The sequence below is a fragment of the Pyxicephalus adspersus genome, chromosome 1, assembly GCF_032062135.1.
Source record: "Pyxicephalus adspersus chromosome 1, UCB_Pads_2.0, whole genome shotgun sequence".
Taxonomy (NCBI): Eukaryota; Metazoa; Chordata; class Amphibia; order Anura; family Pyxicephalidae; genus Pyxicephalus; species Pyxicephalus adspersus.
This window is the reverse complement of record NC_092858.1, coordinates 6,923,022-6,937,492: the sequence shown is the minus strand read 5'-3', so window position 1 is coordinate 6,937,492 and position 14,471 is coordinate 6,923,022.

Here is a 14,471-nt window from a genome sequence, read left to right as displayed (position 1 = left end):
TATTATGCCCAGGTGGTCCAGAGGCATTTCTAATTTTATTCCTGGGAGAGCAATATAGTGTTTGGCCCAACCAATAAGTAATCTCTAAAGCAGTACCATACCTAGCCTAGATCTTTGTCTAAACCCCCCTTGTTAAAGGAATCAGTTTTTTAGAGGAATTTAACCTTTTTTATGATTAGCTAGGTGGTTTAAAACAACTTGTAATTCCTGCCATGGCAGAGAAATGAAGGGTTTTGCTCAACCAGTGAGCCAATTTTAGCCCAGTTTGTTGAAAATTGAGCATGCACCATGCAAAGCCACAGCCTTCTTTCCATCCTTCCTTATAGGATGAATCATTTACCTTTTATTATGTTTAGCCAGATGATCCAGAGCAACTTCTTATTCCTTGCCTGGCAGAGAGATAGTAGAGAGTATTAAACACTTCAGATCCCAATCAAAATCTGCAAACTTACATGGGCAAAATGGCCCCACTACACATATATAGAGTATTTATATATATATATATATATATATATATATATGCACAGTGTCTGTCAATTAAATATTGAGACTGATATAGTAAGTCATTGTTATTTATTTATATGACGATTCTAATGTTTGTCCCCTTCAATATTCTCTCCATTCATAATTAAGCCGTCTTGTTTCCCATTGGTGGAAGGAGTGGAGCAGATCAGTTTCTGATGTTTTTCTCTTTCCTGCATCCATTGACACAAAGCGTGTTCCTTTAATCACAGAATTCAATTTAGGAAAAAGAAAAAAGTCCCAAGGTGCCAAATCTGGTGAATATGGAGGATGTTCCAGCGTAGTAATGTGTTTGTCGGTCACATAAAGTGCTGTGTGAGAAGGAACATTGTCCTGATGAAGAATGAAACCTTTTCCCACATTTCTGCCGTCTTTTCCTGACTCAGCTTTGTCTTCCTTATAATAATATTGGGTCACTGTTGTGCCTTCTGGAACCCATTCTGCCAAAATGACCCCTTCATGTCACAAAACACGATGAACATGGCTGTGAATTTGGACTTTTCTGCTTCTTGGTGATGAAGGTGTTTCCAGTGACTGTGGTTTTGTTTCAGGATCATACTGGAAGATCCGGGTTTCCTCACAACTCATGACTTTATGAAAAACGTTCGGGTCAAACTCAAGTTTCTCAGAATATCAGAGCAAATTTCCTTGCGGCTCTCTTTTTGCTCTGGTGTGAAATTTTATTAAAAATATAAAACTGATGTTTTGCACAACTTTTTTACCTCTCATGATTTCAGCACATGACGGGAAATCCAACGACATTAAACGGTGACTGACAACAAACTTAATGGCAGAGAGTGCCGGTGTTTGTCCTGCATGTTTGGTGAAATTTAAACATTCAATGGGAATGCTCATATTCATTGCATTGTTTAGTGAAGTTTCTGTAGAAGAGCAGTATGAAAAGCAAATTTTGCTGCATTTTTGGAAAGCTTTGGTTGAATCTTTTCTACTACTATTCAGCTCCAGTTTAGAAATGTTAAACACTGATCCTGAAGGCAGTGCTCACTGTCACTTTAAACAAGCCTCTAGCAGGCTTTAGTAACTTTCAGCACTACTTGAAGCTTGAGGAATGCCTGCACAAGCCTGTTAGCAGCTTGTTTGAAGTGACAGTCAGAACTCCGATTAATATCTGTGTTTAACATTCCCAAACTGAAACTGTGGAGTTCTTTAAAGGCTTCAACAAAGCTGTTGCAAGCTTGCTGAAAGCTTCAGAAATGCTGCATAAAGGCTTGCTGAAAACTTTGAAAGGGCTTGCAGTAAACATTGCGCTAATGTAAGCTGAAAGCTCATGTAAACAAGGCTTTAAAGAAAAACTTTGCTGTAAAAAAAAAGCAGGCAGGTTGTTTATTGCAGAATAGGCAAGTGTTATGAATTCTGTGATTGAATAAACTTACCTGCCAGTTTTCAGGTGCAGCTTTGTTGAATGATCTGGGAATGAATTAACTTGTGCAGATCCTTGTGCACATAACATCATGAGTTCCATAAATCTGTCCTGGCCAATAAAGGTGGCAGAAGATCCCGAACCTTGAAGGGAACCGAATGAAGGTGCTGGTGCTCGCGACAGAGCTAAAACAGGTGAGTGTACTTTCAAAACTCTGAACAGGTAAGTTTATGTTATTGCACAGGGGACATAACCTATATTTCCAAATGCATTTCTGTATGTAAAGGCTCCTAAAAGCCTCAACCTCAAGCACATCACTATTTATACTCAACTTATATACTCAAAAGGTACATAATGGCCTTTTTGGGGCAATTCGCCCCAGCAACATGCATGCCTGCCCTCATATTAGCAGTCATTGGAGGAGATTTGGCTTTATTTTTTGCATTTCTGGCTGCCTGTAGATGTTGGCATGGGGACATAGGGCTGTAGAGACATAGTTTGCAGCCAGCACAACAGGGTGGCTACAGAAGGGCTCCGTAGAACCTTGCATGGCAATGTAGCCAACACATTGATCAGTACAGTTCCTGCTATACTTTTGGGCCAGTAGTGCTGCAACTCCCATGCACCTATTGCTGCAGCGTTGTCCTCACCTCTCTCATCCTGGCCATTCAAAAAACACACGGCCGCAGATGTTTTATGTGAATAGCCTGGAGGAGAAGGAGATGGGGACTGCAGTATTGGGTGTATGAGAGCTGCAGCACTAGTGGATAGTGGAGGCCATTTGCAGGTATGAGAGAAAACACTTAATTAGGGATCATTAAAAAATGAGAAGCAGTTGCAAATGATAGAAGAAAAGTTTCTTCAGCTTTAAGAAGGTTTGAGGACAAGTTTATAGGATTTATGGCACATTGGCATACTCCTGACTACTCCTTGTCTCAACAGTTAATGGTTGCTAGCTAGTACTCAACTATTAACCTAACATGTGCTTTCTGTACTTCCTCAAAAATGGAAACTAATGCAGCCACTGCATCCAATGACTGCTAAACTTCAATATATTACAATTCTCTTCTTGAGTTTAGATACACTTTAATGATTGGTTTTACATCTATTTAAAGCTGGCCATATTTACAACCAAAAAGCCTCTATAAAGTCCTCTTAATCAACCCTTGTTTACAGCAAATCAAATTTAATTAAATTAAATTGAACCTTAATGATCTCCTCTAAAAAAGGACACTCGTTAAAAGTGTATTTAAAAATAAAGACTTTATTTATGGTCTGCAGAAACACCATTATTTTAATAGCCCAATCAATACTCTTCCATTTAAGGTGACCTTTATGCCAAATAGCCCTGTGTCCCCAGAGTGGTGGGAAATAGTCAGTTAGCATATAATAACTGGCAGGTAATAAGGACCTCGCTGCTAATTCATGATACAAACCCACTTCAGTAAGTCCAATTAATTCTTGCAGTGTATACGCGGCAGTGAACGGTAATGGAATTCTATCAAAACAGACCGAAGATAATTGAATGTTTAATATATGATAAATGGACTTCATCTGCATGGCTTGCGAAAAATTACTGTGATGTATAATGTTGGGTTAATTAGTATATCCACAGACGGATAGAGATGTTATTGATTGTAACCCAGTTATAACCTCCTGAATATCAGTTACTATCTCTGCCAAGGGAAAACAATATTTCTATCTATACTAGTTGAAAAGCCCCCAAAATGGACGCAAGAAACTCAAAAAATACTGCTAAATATTATTTTGTATCTGCATATCATTGACATATTACGCAACTTTTTACGAAGCTCATGGGGATCTTACTAATTGTTCCTCAGAGGAGGAGCTGATTTATTGCCCCTCCCATACGTATATGCTCCTAAAGAGGAACTATCACCAAACTTTTTACTTTACATAAAAGGGTAGATAACCCTTTTATATAAATGTGACACGGTCTTGCAGTGCCTGTCAGAGAAGGTGTTGGATGGGGTATATGTTGCACCCAGACAAAGGCATTTTGTATATTGGGCTTTGTGAAAGCCAGTTTAAGGGTCTTGGAGCCGGGCCAAAGAAAAAAGAAGGATAGGTTTCTTTGGACAATGGATTCACGTCTGGGTTTTTCACCTGTGTCTAAGGTGCACAGGTGTACTATTTAGCAAGCCAGCAGGCAGCTGGAGGGAGCTCAGTTGGTTCCTAGAGCTGTGAGGGAAAAGATCTCTGCCATCTACAACCAAGCTTTTCATGTGAGTGGAACATGTTTCTTTGTTTTTCCTAAAGTCTGATGTGTACTGTTTTCTGTAAACGGAGCCACGGGTTGCCGGCTGGCATTAGGCCGTAGGCCGTAACTAACTACCGGCTAGGCTGTATTTGGCCTAAAGGCCGGTGTTTCCTGACCCCTGTTTAGAGTATGTGCTGCAGGGAATAAGCAATAATTCCTGTTTTTAGTCCATGCTAACCTTGTTTAAACCTCAGTTGTTCCAGGCTCTGGTTGCTGGATCTTCAGCTTGTTACCTGAGCTTTGTTCTACCTGACTGCCTTTCTGGGTACCTGACCCCAGCCTGACCTCAACCCTGCTTCTTGTCTTCCACTTGCTCTGACCTTGTACTGTGTAGACCTTGATTCTCACTTGCCCCCTGCCCTGACCCTAGTCTGTCTTGACCTTGTCTCTTGCCAGCCTCCTACCCAGTACCTGAGCTTTGGCTGTCCCTACAGTGAGCCTGGGGGCCTGGACCTAGTGTTCTTCCTGCAGCAAAGTAGTCTGGTAGCCGCTGGGGTCAACAGCCCATCTGTTCTTGTGGGGGTGCTTTGGTAAAGACCAGGAGACACATAGACTCTGCGTCAAGGGGTGCAGTTCTAACATTACCACTGTCAATTCGGGGGAAGCCAAGTAAACTATTTGTTTTTGGGATGTGAGAGCGCATTAGCACAAACACCGAGAAAATGTACAAACTCCATGCCAATGGTGTGCTGGTTGAGGATCCTGGTTCCGCAAAGTAAGAGTGCTGGCCAACCAGTGAGAATAGTTTTTAGGGAACTCAGAAATTAGGACATGTTCTGACAAAGATTGTGCTTAAATTGCACAGCTATGTCCTAATGATACATTTCCTCCTCTTATGACTTAAAAATATAATAAAAAATACATTAAAATAGTTCCCATACACCGTTTGATCCTTTGCAAACAACAGCATATCCTTAATGTCTATGGTTACATTTCATGCTTAGATCAGAATGTCTTCATTTTGTATCCACTCCATTGTGATGTGGATATAACCATGCAAAGAATTATGGGCATGGGATTACGTGTAGTTTTCTTATAAGTAGCAAGCTTATAAGAGAAGCATCGGACGCCGCCATCTTCTTCCTTCTGCCTACATCAGCTAATCTCACACTATGCAGGTGCAAGATCAGGTGATGAAATCCACTATAACAGAAAAAAAGCGTGCCAATCTCACTGCGAATGCAATACCTGGAAAAGCCCATTCTGCGCATGCCCAAGATTGGGGGCAGAAGGAACAGCCAGAGTCTCCTGGAATACATGACGTAGGTACTCTGCATTCCCATTAAGTCTTTACTATTGCAGCAGTAAAGATAGAAGGGTTTGAGCTTCTCCCCCCCCCCTTTTTTAAAAAAAATTAAAATTTAGGGAAACAAAATTTTTACTTTATATAAAATGTTATTTTCCCTCTTTAGATTTCATAAAGAGGGAAGCGACAAAAGATGGCTTTTTAAGTGGCACTCCATTATTTGCTGTTAAAAACAGTTAATCGCTTTATTTCTTTCAAAAGTACATAAAATTCAACAAAATACACCGTCACACCTAGGAAACAGTATTTGGGGGTGACAATGGAACTTAATTTGCTATTAATATACTTTTAAATGGAAGTATAGACATAAGTCTCCTTTTTCAACGCGTTTCGCCAAAAGAGGCTTTCTCAGGGGATTTGGAGAACTGAATAGCAAACTATAAGGAAATAACATAGCACATATAAATAATGTTCATGTATAGTATTGCATAACATAAACCTCCTAGTAAAATACAGAGTATACCGTAGATGTCGCTAATTTTGTGTTTATCAATATTGTTTATACCTATTAGTTTTGGAAACCATATTCCTATACATTGAAATACTAGGAGGTTTATGTTGGTGATAGCTCTGCTATATGTTTAAATTAATTGCAAATTTCTATGGGTAAAAACAAATTCATGCGAATGATTTCAGGTGTGCTGTGTAACGTGTCGGAGCTGTGCATAGATTTTATAAATAAAAACGCTACATATGCAAAACATTTTTTTTTGTATTTGTAGAAACAGAAAGTGAAAAAAAGGGTTTAATTTTATTGTATGTTAGCATGAATATGAACAATTGCTTTAGCTGTCTGCATTATCCAAATACTCACTCCATTCTCCGTATCAACAAAATGCATTTCTTCATTTCAACCACCATCAGTGAACATTTCTATCCAGATTTTTTACGCATCAGAGCATGAAACACAGAAAAGATTTACTTTAGGCTATTTAGACTAAATCTGCACAAATTGTGCATAATATGCTACTAAAAGCGAGTGACAAGTTGACAGATTGTACCGTTGCTGTGCTCCCCATTAAAAAATCAGAAGGAATAATACATCCAGCTCCTGTATGTTTTTTTTTTTCGATGGCGGCATTATGCTCCGCTATCGGTGGAAGGGGGGAGAAGACAAATAATTAGAGGCTTCTTGTTTGTTTCCAAGCCTGCTCGGAGGTTCCTGTCTACCTCCAAAGCTAAACAGCTGAATGTACAATTTGATAATGCAAATAAATGAATCCTATTTAACAAAATGTGGTTTTACTCTCCTATCAATGATGTGTGATAAGGTAGAGGGATTACTGGGAAATGAAATACAGAACGGTCTAATGATTCAGTGGAACATTCTTAACCATGTTATTATAGTTAGTTTTATTGCTAGCTGGTCTACGGTGGCATAAATGTTGATGAGAAGCATTACATACCAGCCGTAGTTTTCACATTTTTTGTTTTGATTATTTATCTCCTGGTAGGAATGTAGACATGGTCAATGCTCATTAAAAATGAATCCATAAATAAATATACAAGAAAATGTTGATTCCATGGACAGGTATGTGTTACCAAGTTAGAGCGTTATTATAGCAGTCTTAAAGAGACATCGGACCTGATTTTTTAAAGTTCTTCAAGACTATCATGGAAAAACGTAGATGATCCAGTTAAATTGGATATAATGGATATATGGATATATGGAAAGTTATAATGGATACAGTCCAGGAATGGAAACATTTGCTGAAAAAATTGTAAATGATTTTAGGAAATCCATTTCGGGTTTGCTGGATCCCCCCCCCCCAGGTATAGGCTATCTTCTTAAGTCTTGGAGAGCTTTAATAAGCTAGGCCCATTGCACATTACTAGACTCAAGCATGGTCCCATGATATCAACTTGCCCCAGGCTCATCAACACAAGTCCTTCTAAAGCTGCTGAAGAAGCAGGAGTGGTAGAGAACTGCTGAGTATATAAAAGACAGGGGATGCCCTTTACAGGGATGCCATGACTTTTTCTTGCATGGTCAAGGGGCCATTTTTTAAGTTTAACTTAGGTCAAGTATTCACATTTCATCAATTACTATTGTTATCCTCCCTCATTCTCCCATTAGATTATCATATGTTCTCCATGTACCTCCCCACATAATGGTCAGTTTAAATGGAAAGTCTACGGCAGTGTTTCCCAACCAGGGTTCCTCCAGAGGTTGCTAGAGATTTCTTGAGCAATGAGCAATTTGTGCTTCTCAGGGCAGTTACCTCTGGCACCAATGATCTTATTGACTATATGTAAGGGTGACATTAGGTAAGGGTGTTAGTTGAAGGATAATTGCTTTTTGAGAATTTTTAATATCCTGATGACATCACTGTTAGGTCCTCTGTTGTTTTGCTTGGTGGAGCTTACTGTCTTTCATGGGGGGGGGGGGGGGGTCCTTCATCATGGACCACATAAATAGTGCAATGGAGTTCAATTACCAAATCAGATTTTTGTGTCCCTTAATATTTATAGTCTACAAATCTAAAACTGCATATTTGTGAACTTTGTCTTGGGTGCACATAGTTATCTGATGCATTTAAAAGTTTAAAATGGCCTAGATTTGTCCATCCAAACATTTTGTAGCTGTATGCTATACCCGTTAATGTCAATGGTGGATAAACTGCTTGAGCCGTATGCCAACTTGGCTATTGGACTATGACAGCTGACATTGTTTTGTGTCTGCATGGAGCTCTTGTCATTGTAATGAGCCAGTTCTGCTAGAGGGCAGCAGGAGTACCTGTGCCCAGCTGATCCTTTGCTGGATTGGAGCTTAGCCCAGTTGGGTGGAACTTCAATTATTTGGGCCTGATTTTTTTTAAAGCTTTCAAAGCTGAGAGAAGATGGACTATCATGAGAGAAACCAAACCTGAAATAGATCTGATCCAGAACTGAAAAACAATTAAAAGCAAATGATTTTTAATCAATCCATTCCACGTTTGCTGAATCACCCAATTTCCTCTTTGATATTTTTTCTCCTCCAGTTATGGAAATAGGGCCCATTTCCCATATTGCCCATTGTGTTCACAGCAAAAGGGGCTGGGGACACCTACACCATTTTATTAGTCCACCTGTCCTCCTAGCTGGATTGGATGAACAACGACACCACCTAATCGAAGCTCCTGTCCTTGTTTTTAATGCAGTTCCAGTGGAAATGACCAAGCGCTGGAATGGATTGTCATGGGATCACATATTTAGACATCACTGGACTACATAATGGTAAATATCAGTGAAAAACATAACAAACAAAAAAAAACATTTTTCCTTACTCTTTCCCCAGGGTGGAGAGACAGATATCTCTGCTCTAATGATGGCCATTCCTAAAGTTAGGGGCTAAAAAAAGAGTTTTTTTGCCCCCCTACTACATTTTGCACCCCTACTTCTTTGGCTAATCAGATTACTTTTAATCAATTAGAAGAAAAGAAGCACACACAATACACAATTTCCTATCCAGGAGAGTCCAAAGTCTAAAAAAGGGTCTGGCTTTTAGGCTGTACAATCCTAAAACATTTTTTTTTATTACCTTTAATTTTAATTTTATAAACCAGTAATAGTTTAACCATTTTCATGGTATTCCAGCAAACCTGGAATTGATTTCTTCAAAGACATCTACTATTTGCTAGCAAATGTTTTGAATCATGGACCAGATCCATTTCAGGTTTGCTGGGTCACCCAGGTTTACTGATGAAAGTGTATCCTCTCCAGCTTTAATAAACCAATTATGTGAGAAATAAAAAAAAAAAAAATTACCTTTTTTTAAATGACAAAATGCTTTACACCAAAATCAGAATTAGTGTATAATTAAATATGTACAAATTATAGGACTATATTTTTACCTATACTAAAAAAAAGATGTCTGTCTTTTTGTTTTTTCAAAGCTTGTGTCGCACACAAATAATGATCAATGCACTTCTTTATCTTAATTAATGTTAATATGTTTTAATTATTTCTGAATATTCAGACTCATAACTGAAATGTAAAAAATGATGTGTTCCATAAGTATACACAGGGTAAAACAGAATAGAGTCAGCATTGAGAGGAGCTATTTCCCTAAAATTTTGATGCAAATGAGAAAATATTGGCAAAACGTATCTATTGGCAAAATGCATAGGAATAAATAGAGATGAAGAAATTGAGGCAAGTTTTTTTTTTTTAAGGGTGTAGAGAACCTTGCCCTGCTCTTGATAATGTGACAAAATTTTACCCCTTTTTTCCCGAATAGTTATGGCTTCTTCACTACAGAATGGGGGTAGATTCATGACTGCCTTCCAACTGCCCATCAAAGCCATGAAAATGTAATACTTTTTTAACATATCCAAACATTTCATACTTTACTTTCACTGCACACTATGAGCATCTCAAAATGTGCATTCCTATCTGCAAGGTATATGCTTCATTTCCTGGTTGGAGCACATCCACCATCATCTAGTCTGTCACACTTACCTGTTCCTCACTAAAGCACAGGCTTCACTCTCCTGCGCATGCTTGCAGTTCAGTTGCTGGGCGTGCCTCTGTTTCCAAGCTTTATCAACTCCCTCCAATCCGCTGGCCAATCAGGAAATAGCCTCTTGATAAGCCCTGGCTATTTAGCTAGCTCACAGACTGTATTTACTGTTCGTGCAATGTGTTTTGAGCCCCTAGTTCTGTGAGCTAGTTCCTGTTCACCTGTGGCTAAATTCGGTGTTTCCTCTGTCCAGCTCCTGCATTAACCCCTCATTGTCTAGTCTGTTGGTTCCCTGGCAACATCCATGTTCTGTTTCTGTGTTCCTGTCAATCTGTGGATATCCCCAAGTCTCCTGTGCCTCTTGTTGCTTTCAGTGTCTCCTGTGTTCCCTATGCCCGCAGTGGCCCCTGTGTCACTGGTGTCTGTCTTTTGGATCCCTTGCAATTGACCCCTGGCGTGTGACCTGACTTCTCTTGTATGCTGCCTGTCTCAACCTCGGCTTTCCTCAACTTTCCGCCTGCCTTGTGATTTTGTACCGTGCTTGCCCACCAAGGTGTGCCCAAGGACCGCAACCTGGCAGTAACCAGCAGTGCCACATCCTCACCACTAGAGGCTTTGGAAAAAAAACCTGGTTACTGCTTAGACTCTGCGCCATGGCCCTTCTCGGGGCTCACACCACCTCCATACAAGCTGCAGCACCCCCTAGTGGTCCTGTCTCTTCGTGCATGACATACTCCTTGTCCCTAATCTACACATTTTTTACATACTTTTATTGGCTTGTTTGTTTAAATTCTTTCAATGAAGCTTAGCACCACAGCTTCCTGTTATCAATATATGTACTGTCAGTATAACCCGCTCTGTGTAACCTCATGGTGACACCCGACCTCTTTGCCTTCTGGTTCCTCTGTACTGTATAACTTCCTTCAGTGGGATGTTACCCGAACTGACCTTTGCTTGTCTTTGTGACCTAGAGACATCTTGACCCTTTGGATACCTCACCTGGCTAGTTGCTCTTCAGTGTATGACCCTGGCCCTCTTTTGGGAACTGCTAACTCCTTACGATATGGACTGGCGCTACTCTGCCATCACTGTAAAGCTGCCTGTCTTGTAGGCTTTTGGTCATTCGCCATTTCCTTGTGTATCCAAGTCCTGGGGCCAACCGAGTGCTGGGACAGTGCAACTAGTCTCTTGAGACTGAGTGGGGCTTGTCAAAAGGTGGAAGGAAGGGTGTTAGATTGGGAAATCTCCTCTGGCTAGTGTTGGCATCTGACCCGAAGCCCTACACGCAAAAAACAAAAGAAAGTAGGAATTTTATAGGCTGCTCCAAAGTATTATTGGTTTTATTATTATTCCTGGGCAGCATGGTGGCTCAGAGGTTAGCGCTCTGGCCTTTGCAGCGCTAGGTCCCAGGTTTGAATCTAGGCACTATCTGCATGGAGTTTTCAAGTTCTCCCCATGTTTGTGTGGGTTTCCTCTGGGTAATCCGGTTTCCTCCCACATTCCAAAAACATGTTAGGTTAATAGGCTTCCCCCCAAAATTGACCTTAGACTGTATTTAAGATGGTAGGGAGATTATATTGGGAGCGCCTTTGAGGACAGGTAGTGACATGACTTTGTACAGCGCTGCGTAATATGTTGGTGCTTTATAAATACTGTGTAACAATATTAATAATTCTTCTATCAAAAGAAATACATGCACATAGGCACATCAGTCCAAATATAAAAGGAACACTTAGCTAATACCAGGTATGTGTAGAGGACTTTAAAGGTGTCAATGTAGCCCCTGATGATTATAAATACACCTTCCCATCACCCATAATCTGCCTTCAGTGCATGCAAAAAAAAAAAGACCTACTATTGGTCTCAATGGGTCTAAAATAAGGTGTGAAATCTAGGACAAAAGATTTTATTTAACAATTTCACACAAACAAAAAAGACAAAATATACCCAGATTCAAATGAACATGTTTGCACAGTTTTTACAAGTTAAATTTGATTTTCTTTCAATATGAACATTCTTTTTATTTTTTTTTTGTAATATTGTCTCTTTAAAAACCTTAATGTATGTACAGTTATTTTAAGGATGGTGTTTCCAGGTCCACTGAGAGGCTACTACCACTCTCCATATTGATAATAGATGGGATTTATATAACAGCCCATCCTCTGACACCTGTTTTGAGCAATTGGAAAATGTTAGGTTGGGCTATATTAAGAGTCATACATCTTCCTGAAATACATCAATTTCTATGCTAGTGGAGCTGATAGACTGTGCCGGCAATGTGACAAGAAGAAAAAGAATGGCTGCTACTCTCACCTTTAGGAAATAATTACATTGATGTGTGTCTCATGGAAATGCTCCTTATTACTGCAGTTTGATATTTTAACTAGTCAGATGTACTCTAAAGAACTCGTTCTATATGGAGCTCATGGAAGATATATTTTGTTACCATGGGAATGGGTAGGTGTATAGTGCACATAAAAAGCACCTGCCTTTTAAGGAGGACCTGTTAATAAGAGTTGTATAGAGTATGTTTCCAGATTGTCAAATGCCAACATTGTTTTGGGTACAAAAGGTTGCAAAAATGAAGATTACATGGCTAAAAGTATTCCCCCCACCCCCATACTATACACTTCAAGGGATACCGGTGAAGCAAAGCAAATATTCTATAGCCCCTAATAAAGATTAAGTATTTTAAGAACTTCAGAATATTACCATAAAAAGGATTTATTCAAGATTAAAATACCCAAAAACTTTGTTATATTTTTTTGTTATTAACATATATTAAGAACATATACAAACACATAATTATTAAAAACATTGATCATTTCTAATTCACAAATATGGCTCCATTGCAGCATTCATTCATGGTTTCCTCCTGGAATATTACATCATACAATGATAGTGACGCGTTTCGCAGACACACCACTTTATCAGGCCATCTTTTCAAGCCACCAATATTATATAAATGGATATTGTGCTACATTCCATTTTTTTGCTCTAAGTTAAGGATTCAAATATAAAGGAACTCTTAACACTCTAACACTCTAAAGGAACCAGGCAACCCAAAGCAATTAGTATCTTCAGGGAGAATCATCACCTGCATTATATGCCAATACAGAGTGCCAGATTTTTTTGATCCCCAGTGTATCAATGCCGCTTCCACCCAAATACTTTTACCGCACAAGTGAATCCTGATTTGCTGTAGTTGGTAACGCATCAGAAACCACAGAATTCTGGAGAAGGGTGCAGTTGATTCTGTTCTGCTTTAAAAATGGGCAATCAGGCAGAGCTTTATTGCAGAAAGGGACAGGCAATTCTTCAATAAAAGACACCTATCTGCTTGATCATTGTCTTCACTATGCATCCTGGGTTCCCCTGTGGCTGCTGGGACTGAATGAACTTACACTTACCTATGCAGGAGTATAACCATCCCGGCCCAGCCAATCAAGATCTGACTCTCGGAAGAAGATCGGGTGAAAATAGGGGAACCTTTTGGGTTTTGTTTCAGTTTAAAATTACATTTTAGACAATTATGCACTTCCAACCTTGTGACAACAGTTTAGAAAAGGTCATTATATTTCTCATGGCTGTGTCCAAGATCGGCTTCATAAAGAAATGGTTGGATGGGTTTAGTGTGGAGGAACTCATGTTTCCTGGTTGGATGGGTTTAGCGTGGAGGAACTCATGTTTCCTGGTTGGATGGGTTTGATGTGGAGGAACTCATGTTTCCTGGTTGGATGGGTTTGGTGTGGAGGAACTCATGCTTCCTGAACAGAACCCTGATCTCAACCCAACTGAACATCTTTGAGATACATTGATTGTGAAACGGGTTTTCCTTTCCAACATCAATACCTGACCTCGCAATTGTTTTTTTTTTGGTTGAATGAGCACAAATTTCTATAGACTTGCTCCAAAATCATGTGGAAAGTCTTCACAAGAGAGTGTAGTCACAAAGGATAAATTCCCCCCAGAATTTTTTTCAAGCTGGGTGGCAGCCCTTGTATTGTACCCAGATTTTCAGTAACCACCCCAAACAGCTATGTTGTTACTGTGCACATGTATGATATGCCACTGTTCTTGGGTGTGAAGATGGGGTGAACCACAAGACAGATATCAGATTTGTGTGATTGTTTGACTTGTAGTACTTTCACTGAAAATTGTTTGACACTTTTTATCACTCTATGGGCCTGTTTTATTAAAGCTCTCCAAGACTGGAGAAGATATATTATCATGGGAGAACCTTGGTGATCCAGCAAACCTAGACTATCTTGGGAAAACCTAGGTGATTCTGCAAAGCTGAAATTGATTTCCTATATGTTATTGGATTTCATTTACTATTAGTTGGCAAACATTTTCAATGCTGGACCAGAACCATTCCAGGTTTCACCTGAATCACCCACGTTCTTCAATGAGGTTCTCCCAGGTTCTTTCATTATAATCCATCTTCCCCTATCCTGGGGAAATCAGGCCAGTTGTGTTATGTATAGAAATGGTTGAATACATCTGATCAAGAATGCAAGAGCAAAATATTGTACAGATT